The sequence below is a fragment of the Channa argus genome, chromosome 12 (genome assembly GCF_033026475.1).
Source record: "Channa argus isolate prfri chromosome 12, Channa argus male v1.0, whole genome shotgun sequence".
Classification (NCBI taxonomy): Eukaryota; Metazoa; Chordata; class Actinopteri; order Anabantiformes; family Channidae; genus Channa; species Channa argus.
This window is the reverse complement of record NC_090208.1, coordinates 27,271,967-27,282,110: the sequence shown is the minus strand read 5'-3', so window position 1 is coordinate 27,282,110 and position 10,144 is coordinate 27,271,967. Positions and strand designations below refer to the sequence as shown.

Sequence of the window (10,144 nt, the reverse complement as noted above, 5' to 3'; positions counted from 1 at the left end):
TGCCTGCACCTTAACTGGATACACGGTGATGTTGCCTGGTGAGATGATGTACCGGAGGAATGTGACAGTGGTGGCGTGAAACTCACATTTCTCTGCTTTGACAAATATTTGATTCTGGAGGAGACGTTGGAGGACTGCTTTTACATGGTGGACATGGTCAGTCTCAGATTGGGAGAAAATGAGAATATCGTCAAGATAAACAAACACATATTTGTTCAGCATATCTCCCAACACATCATTGACTAAATTCTGAAACACAGCCAGGGCATTGGTCAGGCAAGATAGCATGACCGGGTATTCCTAATGGTCCGCCGGCGTGTTCCCTTATTCTCACCAGGTGATAAGCGTTGCGTAAATCCAACTTGGTGTAGATGGGAAAGTCTTGGAGGAGTTCAAAAGCTGAGGAGATTAGTAGGAGTGGATATCTGTTCTTGATTGTGATCTTGTCGATGCCACAGTAATCGATGCACAGTCCTAGACCACCATCTTTCTTCACCACAAAGAAAAACAATGCTCCAGCTGGTGAAGATGGGCGGATGATGCCAGCGGCCAGTGACTCTTTGATATTGTCATGGCAAAAATGACAATATCTGGTCTTACAAACCTCAAGTGTAATCAGTAAAGAAGCTTTAACACCCAAGATGTCTTTTAGGGTTTTATTATCTTGCAAGACAAAAGTACATTGACAGAGTTTCAATTCTCCATCCTATGCATTTCAATTTTCATAAGCTTTTGCATTCTTTTCCTTTCCCTATTCTGTGCTTCAGTTTTCCACATGTTCAAACATTCTTTATGTAACTCACACATTTGTGTGTCTTTTTGTGACACTCTCTTTTTGTTTCTTTTCCTGACTCAACATATTTTCTTCAAATTTTTTTAGCTGATTTTTACTAAAACAACCTCCTTGAGGTCCTCAATCCAAATTTTAGACTTTTGTCACCATAAGGTAGAGCGGTTGTCCACCAATCTCACAGTTGTGGGTTCAATCCCCGGCTCCTCTGGTCACATGTCAAAGTGTCCTTGAGCAAGACACTGAACCCCAACTTAGTTGCTCCCAGTGAGTGTTGGCCAGCTGCATAGCAGCTCCCCCATCGGTGTGTGAGTGTGTGTGTGATTGTGAGTGTGAATGGGTAAATAAAAAGCAGTGTAAAGCGCTTTGAGTGCCATTAGGTAGAAAGGCGCTATATAAGTGCAGACCATTTACCATTTACACCATTCGAGTGAAACACACCCTGGATGCGGGAGAACTGGAAGCAGCTAAAGTGGCCATAATAAAGAATCCCACAGGAAACCTTTGGTTGACTTATATGAACTTTACAGCCAAAAGAGTGACAAATTCATCTTGTGTGATGTGTGCAGTTGCCAAACCTCTTGTGCTGGCAATGTCTGTGCCCTTCAACAGCTCACAATGTTACAATCAACTATTGCATTCTGACTTATTCCATGGAGATGAATCACAGTTCAAGAAAATCAATGTTACAAAATTTGACAGATGTGATTGGAAAGTCCTGCATTCTGCTGCAGAATTACGTACAAGGGAAACCAAGGATGGCAATGTTCGGGGCATTGCTGGAATAAGACGCCAAAAACATCTACAGTCTCCCCCGTCTCCTTACACCATCTGCTCCACCTGTGAGTTTCAGTGTTTCAGCAGGAAACAGAAAGGTGGTAAGCCTCAATGACACTTCCCAACCTGTTCCCTCACTTGGGAATTAGGAAGTGGCCTTATGAAATCCATTTTACAGGGCTTTAAATTCTCCTGGTACCGCCAGAATGGTTGTTACCCTCCGAATCCTGTTTACCTGGGAAGTCAGACGCAAGCTATGACGGACATCTGGAGGATCTGTGCAGGATAAACCACAACAGACTCTGCCCCAGAACTGGACAGGGACATGCACACAGGTGATGTTTGCGTCACCAGTGAAAGTGGGAATTGAACATGAAATCTCACTACAGAGAGTTCCAGTGCCAGACGAATACAAAGCCAGAAACCAGGTAGATGCAGAATTTGAGTCTTCTTTGTGTTGGTGGTGTACCATCAATAAAAATGTCGACTGGATTAATTACATATATTACAATCAACAATGATTCATAAACAACACCTCCGTTGTAAATTCTAGTTGGACTGACTGGTTTGACAAGATATTTGGCAAATGGAAATCTGTCATATTGTCTCTGTTTACTTCTGTACTTGTTTGCCTGATAATTTTTGCATTTTGGAGCTGTTGTCTTATCCCATGTATGAGAGGTTTAATCATGCGAGTCACGGAAAGTGCTATGACTCATCAAATGGCACCTGTTGACATGTAATAAATGTCTTTTACAGCCTGATGTTGACTTGTACATAGACTGTAGTGATGAAGATTACTATGCTTAAACTTATGTAAGGTGATTTAAACATACTATATAATACTTTCTAACCTGTGCTTAGCTCTGTACCCAACTGATGTCTATGTCACACAAAAACAGTGCCTAAATTTCCAATACAACATTATAACGATATATATTGAATTTCTGTGAATTTATCCATCTGATGACCAGAATTTTACCTAGTTATAATAGCAACTTGTACTCAGTGTACTTTTGAAGAATGTTTAAAAGATTGTATGTTGTTCAAACTTTGTCTCATATATATGTTTTGTCTTGAAGTGTTTGCAGAACTGCTCCAAAGTCAGTTATTGTCTAACAGCATGTGGGATGGTCATCCAACACTGACTCTGACCCAGAGTCATTCCATGCTCACAGGTTTTTATCAAAGTGCTGGAAAGGGAAATGGTTTCCATAAAAGGAGAAAGGGCCAGGGTCCTGAGGGTGGAGGATGTTCTGCCCAGCAACAGAAGGTTATAAAACTAATGTGTGATGTATGAAGTTTAAAACTGCATAGGATGGAGAATTGAAACTCTGTCAATGTTCTTCTCTCTTGCAAGATAATAAAACCCTAAAAAAACATCTTGGGTGTTGAAACTTCTTTACTGATTACACTTGAGGTGTCTAAGAGCAGATATTGTCACTTTTGCCATGACAGATATATTTCTGCATGGCTTGATATTCCAGGTTGGACAATGAAAAAAGGCAGCCTCTAGGGGGCATGGTGTTGGGTAGTAGGTCAATGATGCAGTCATATGGTCTGTGAGGGGGCAATGAGGGGGCACTGGACTTATTAAAAACTTCCTTGAAGTCCTGATACTGAGAGGATACTTTAGAGAGGTCAGGGTAATCTGTGTCAAGGTCTACAGTTCGGACAATGGGAGTCTGAGCAGAATGAAGACATCAAGCTAAACATGGGGTACTCCAACCCAGAATCTTACCGGTTTGCCAGTCAATGTGGGGATTATGTGTCTCCAACCATGGTATGCCGAGGACCAGGGGAAGCAGAGGGGAAACGATGACGTGGAACACCAGGCTTTCTAAATAGTTGTCTATGGCTAGGGGAACCGGCTTGGTTTTAAACTGTACCTTGTGTAATAGTCTGTTGTTGAGTGAACGGACCTGGAGTGGTTGAGGCAAAGGTGTGAGTGGAAGCTTGAGCAGATCAATGAGCGCAGATACAGGAACTTGGCGTGGAATAAGGGGCCAACCAAAACTTGGGTTGGGGAGCGTGATTCAGGGGAACCAGACAAGGAACGGCTAAGTAGTGTCCTCCCTACCCTTACTGAGCCTATTCTTTTGCTGAGCAAGTGGAAACTCTATGACCTGACGTGGCTCAATGGAAACAGAGGCCCTTCTTGAATTATCGCTCTCTCTCTCCTCGTGAGAGAGGCGAGAGCGACCAAGCTGCATGGGTTCTGCTACAGGACTAGGAAGACGTCTTGGCACCGGGAGACTGGTGTGCAACAATGGAGGCTTGGGCTGAAAGGCATGAGGAGCGCCATGATGAGCGTGGGCTTTCTCCAGGAGGCGTACCCTATGGCGGTTATCAAGATGATTAGCGGCCTCAATGAGGCCTTGGAGGGTCTTTGGTTTGGGTTGCTGAGCCAAAGCATCCTTGAACTGATCTCCCAGGCCTTTATAGAATGTATCATACAATACATTCCATTCCATTCACTGTCTGCAGCCAGTGTGCGAAAGTCTATAATATAGTCAATAAAGGGGCGTGTGCCCTGAGTAAGACTGGACAGGCTGAGTGCAGCTTCCACTTCCCGGCTAAAAATTCAAAAATTTGTGTCCCAAAACTCTTGAAGGTGGAACAAAAAGTTCCCCATAGACAGGCGCCACCAGTGAGCAGAGCAAAGACATAAGCCACCTTGTCCTCTTTAGATGTGAAAGAGGAAGGCTCCAGGCAGAACCCGGCAGGTTCTGGGCTCCCCTCCATATCGCTCAGGAGGTAGAATCTTGGGTTCTTTCTCAGGGTGGGAAGTCATAGCTATAGGTGGGGTTATGGCAGAAGTCTGTGGAGATGCTGTAGTTTGGGTAGTTGGGGCTGACTGAATAGTGACACAGACACTCCTCCAGACATAAATCATACTTTAAGAGCATTTTATCAACATCACTGTGCCAACGTTGTGAGGAAGTGTCAGCTGGGTCCATGGTGGCCAGATCGTACTGTAATAAATTTGTTTTAGGGTTGGACCCAATAAGGTGCTTAACACCACTACTCCGTTTAAATAAGGTTTATTATAAAATATAATAGTTGGCCGTAAAGGATGGAGATGTAGTAAGTCCTCTGACTTGCTAGATGGTGCTGAACTCCAGTCTATGAGAGAGGACATGAAGATGAGTATCTTGACAGTGACTTGTGGGATATGATGTCTGAACATGAAAACAAAACTTACTAGAGTCAGTTGAAGGATGAGCTGAGTATAGAGGAGATGCAAGGTTCTTTATGGGGAAGAGTGAAGTATGGTCCTGGTAGAGTAGATAAATCTTGAGATGCAGTGGGGTTGAGTAACTTGAAGGTAGGGTAGGGAAATGGTGGGAGGAGTGACCGCTGGGGAAGATGTAGTGGTCTGGATCTGTAACACAGAGGCAGGCCTGGCACTGAGCGTGTGGAACGTAGCCATAGTGAATCTCCAATCCTTTTAGTGCAAAGTGATATTAGTGATATAATAAGCTCCAAAACTCCAAAATCCCCTTAGTGATGCAGTGCCCTAGTGCAACAGGGTCATAGTTCTGGATTCCAGAAATCTCTTACATGACACAAACATAGTTCTTAACATGTGAATTCTTACAGTAGATATTTATTTGGCGGAGTCCTTGATACTTAATAATGTCTTGGGCCATGAATGGTAAACATGAAAAAAAACCTTCAGTGGATATTCGTTGGTGAAGTCCTTAATACAGGTAACTTGAACATATGATGGATACACGTCTGAGTTCCATATTAGCGTAGTAATGGATAATCACAAAACTTGGTAAAAACGTAACATGGCATGATCAAAACGTAGACATGAGGTGGTAAATCTTCACCTCATAATCACATGGTTACAAGGGCTTGTGAAAAACTTGATCCCTCATTGGCAGATAACAGTTGTCATAATCCTGGTCATTCATAAGGTTGGTACCAGAGAGTCAATAGGAAGTAAGTACTCACATAACCAAAATAGCAGCAGAGTCGGGTCAAAAAACGTAGCGTGGTCCGAACCATAGATAGCAAGGATGAACGCTGGAAAGCTGCGGTGAGAAAGCAGACGATTCTTTCTCTATATTTAGCCCATCCCCCTGGGGGGAGTGGTGGGGGGCTATGGGGTTGGCACACTGGGAGTTAGCCCTGGATGTCTCGCTGAGGGACACACCTGGAGGGAAGGATGGGATTTGCTCATGCTGACCTCTGCATCCCATTCTGCTGCTCTACCCATTGAACTACCAGGCCTGTAGGCAGTAAGGACAGGAACTAGAGGCTTTGAATGAGATAATGAGCTAAAAAAAAGATAAAACGACAGACATGAATAAATGGGACAAGTACATGACATATCCACTCTCTGGTATTTGTAAAGAAAAAGGTTTGTGATGTTGGGAATAAAAAAAGCAAAAAAGAAAATTGTGTGCTAATAATAGTTGTGTGAGGATGCTTAACCCATGCTGTCAGTTGATGTGTTAGATAATAATTTCTTTCTATATTTAGAATTTGTAGAGATGTAACCATGTCATATAATGCATTACCCTTTATTACAGTTTCACAAAATCTCTTTTGCAAATTGTCAAACCTGACTGTCACAAGCTCAAGTCAAATCACCTCCTTGCACATTTCTTCCTCTTTGTGAAATGCAGGTGTCTTCCTTTTTCAGTTTTGAATGTCGGGTACAACATGACTAATCGTATATTAGTAAATATTTTGTGTAGACATAGATCTACCTTTTGAACAGTTGTCCTGTGGGACAGAGGGTAGAGCAAACACCTTATTTATGGTCTGGGTAGAACATCAGGCTGGGACAAAAAAGTCTCCTGAGTCAAATCTCAACCTACAAGATGTGTCCTGGAGTGAGACACTCAGTGCTAGTTCCCCAGGTGCTGCCTTTGGCTCGTCACTGCTGCCTCATGTGATGAATTAAATGCAGAGAACAAGTTTCATTGTCCTTGATGACCAACAGTCTTTTTAGCACAGAACCCTACCAGTTATGTAGACTTGTTACAATGCCACAGTACTGAAGACTCACTAGTCAGTCATGGAAACATTTTGGTACAACTTTCATTAATTTCTTGCTGATAGTTTATTGTATGCAATGGCATAAACTATTTTAGTGAGTGGCACACAGTTGTTCTATTGGGATAATACGGTACCATGAGGGTATCAAGACACAATAGAGCTTGACTATTATGGACATTGTATGTAAGGAGGAAGATTTGAGGGATGGCAGTGGCTCAGTGGGTAGAGTGGCAACCTATTGACCATAGGGTCAGAGGTTTGTGTCCCGCTTTTCCCGACCACATATCGAAAGTGTCTCTGGGCAAGACACTGAACCCCCAACAGCTGGTAGAAATAGGAGAGGGTAGGTCAGGAAGGACATCTGGTGAAAAAACTGTGACAAATCAACATGTGGACAAATGATCTGCTGTGGCGACCCTGAACTCACCCTGAACTATATTATATATATAGTTCTGTATTGGATGGAAGGTGATGTACTCACATCATGTGTTTCACTGTGACTGAGTTCCAAAATTACACAGTTGTTGCAGATTATATTATCTGAATGACTATATTGAAAATTATTAATTTATTTAAATTTAAATTAAATGACACCAGCCTGTTAACAAAAAAACAAAAACAAAAGAAAACCACATACATCTTAACAAAATGAATAACTGGTCACATTTACAGCTCAACACCAGAGGCCTGTTTCCATCACTGGGGGAAAAAAATCAGAATCCTGTATCTTAAAATAATGACTTACTAACTCAAAATATTGAGATACTTTCTCAATATTTTGACTTAGTAACTCAAAAATAATGCAATACTCAATACTTTCTCAAATGACTTAGGACGACCACGAATCTGTTCCTGCCACTGGATATTTAATAAAATGCATTTGGCAGAGATCTTAACAATTATGTTAAAAAAGCATTGCATGCAATACTGATACATTGTTTTTCTTATCAGAGGACTTGTACTTTAGCACTTCAACATGTGTAAATAAGTTAAAGCAGCACTACTTTTAGTGCTTTTAGGCAAATACTTGCACTTTTACTTGAGTACTAAGCTTATGTAGTTCTACCACCTCTGCAGGTAACAAGTGAAGTACTTCTTATGGTGCTGATTAATGCTGTAGGCTGTTATCCTCCTTTGAACGGGGCTAGTTTAAAAACTGAATGTGCACTAAATAAACTCATCCATCCAGGCACTGGAATAGTTTTTATTATGGTGCAAATGCTAAATGATAATTAAATAAACAAATAAATACAATCTTTGTTGTTAACTTGACTGCTATGGTATAGAGTGGTGGAAAATGCTACCATGCAACAGAATAAGAAAATTAGTTGATGCTTTTATAGTGATCAGCCACAACATTAAAACCATCAGTTGGCGTTAAGGCAGTGGCTGAGATACGGTGCTAAATATTAGTTCTAGTCGGAGTTTTTGTTAAACAGAATTTAAACGTGTTCTCCCTTTGCAGGTTAGTATATATAAAGAATCCCTGCAGCATCACAAAATAATTACTACCCAGTTCCTCAATCTCCTTGGAAGTCTCCGCACGTCCTTGTAATACTGAAATACACGCGCACACGCGCATGCATGTTCGCAGAGAGGGGCGGGGGGAGGACTGTGGTGATGCTGAGCCGCTCCACAGAGTCCAGTACAGAAGCTTGACGTAGAGACCTCTGAGGGGAGGGGCTTGTGGTTCGTGCCGATCTCTAGTGGATCACCGACAGATCCGCTCGGTCTTTCATTCACCACTGGGATTGTGCAGCTCGTCCATCAGCCGTGACCTGTCTCTTCCAACCAAGGACATCACCGCAGACATCATCCACGGTAAGATCCGTAGACTACTCGGCTGGTGAACGGCTGCCGGTTAGATAACGGATGAGCTGGTGCCGTCCTATAGGTCTGTGTGAAGGAAAATTACCAGGCTATAATATCTATATGGTCTACGGAGCGCGTGCAGTGATAGGCCCGCTTGGGTCATTGTGACGTATAAGAATTGATTACATTGTCTTATTTTCTATCCAGGGGATTGTGTAATGTTCTTTCAGTGTGTTTTCGGCTTCATAATAATCGCAGTGCAGTATAATAACCTGTTCGGATTATTTTGGTTCATTGTCATGTGTTGGATCATGACGGCACTCACCCCAGCGGAAGCTTATAGTATTTTAAATTAAATCCCCCTTTTCCCCTCGTTGCCATCTGAACACATTGCTAAAAATGTCCTGCTATTTTTTAAAATGTAAAAATTTTGGTGACACATTTGTAATATTTATTCTGGCCGGGTCAGAGACGGTTCTATCGGTTGTGTGTTTTGCATAAAACTGTAGGTGTGTGTGGCTTAAATTTGGATAAAAATGAAAGAAACCACTGGTGGAGGATGAAGAAGATGTAGTTTACCAAGCCAGACTCCTTTTTCATGCAAAATTCGAAACAGATAAAATGAGCTTCATGATTGTGTTCTCATGTATTCTTTGTAACATCATAAAAACATAAAATGTGTGATTAAATGCAATAATATTAAATGGATATTTTAAGTATGCCACAATCCAGTGTCTTCAAAGTTTTCTCCCTTTGACCAGTTAGGCAGAGACACCATAGGTTTGAATCCCTCAGTTAAGCTAAACTGACTCATACCACATAGCAAAATGGACCAATATTTGTTTATGTAACTACATCCATATTATATGCTCAAATTCCCGAAAGACGTGTTATTTATATATATATATATATACACACACACACACACACACACACACACACAATTTATGATTGCTTCAATTGAGGTGTGAACAAAGTGTAATATTTTAATATCAGATCTAGGCCACATTTTTTTGTAGTCCTAGATCCTACTCATGTCCAATCTCTGGTCTTACAACTAACAATTAAATTAGAAAACATGATTTTTTTAAACATCTGACCTCATATTGTATCCAGTATAAATAAACTGATCTGACTCTTAAAATTTAAATTAAGCATTAACGTATGTAATGTATTTTGCATTTCTAGGTATATATTGTAATGCCTTTGGCTTCCACATGTAAGTTTAAATAAAGGCAAGTGATGACAGTTTAGCCACTGCTCCTTTTTGAGCACAGTGTGCGTCTGTTGAAACCTGCCAAATTTCCTCAGTGTCATCAAAACCAAGATGAAAACCTATAACTGGGTGAGGGGTCACACATTGTAAACCTGGGTGAATTAAAAATGGAAAGACAACGTTTCCACTCTTGGAGCTGTAGGCCAGAAATATCATAGTTGTGTTTGGGGGTGGAGTTGGGATGGGGTGGTCTTCTGTACATTTTTAGGATATCTACAACTCAGCATATCAGCTCCAGCTCCTTGGGGTATGTGTTGCTATACTTAATTTGGCAACAAATCAGAAACACCTCATGCTAGGTGAAGATACAGGGGAGGATGCAGACTGAAGCTATCTCAAATGTTTCTGTATTTAGAGTTCCCCTTTTCATACCAGTCACCGACAGACACAAGAGCTTAATTTGTACCAGCACATGAAACATGATTCTGATTCCCAGAGTGGGATTCATGGCATATGAAATTTTATGTTGTCTC

At 41.4% G+C, this 10,144-nt stretch overlaps 1 protein-coding gene across 1 annotated transcript in view; it reads left to right on the top strand.

Annotated features, from left to right (window-relative positions):
* The first annotated feature begins 8,231 nt into the window (after window positions 1-8,231).
* Window positions 8,232-10,144, top strand: part of nat16 (N-acetyltransferase 16) — a 36,852-nt gene continuing 34,939 nt past the window's right edge. The window contains exon 1 of the mRNA XM_067524216.1: window positions 8,232-8,404. The gene's annotated coding sequence lies outside the window, so the exon portion shown is untranslated. The remainder of the gene's footprint in view (window positions 8,405-10,144) is intronic.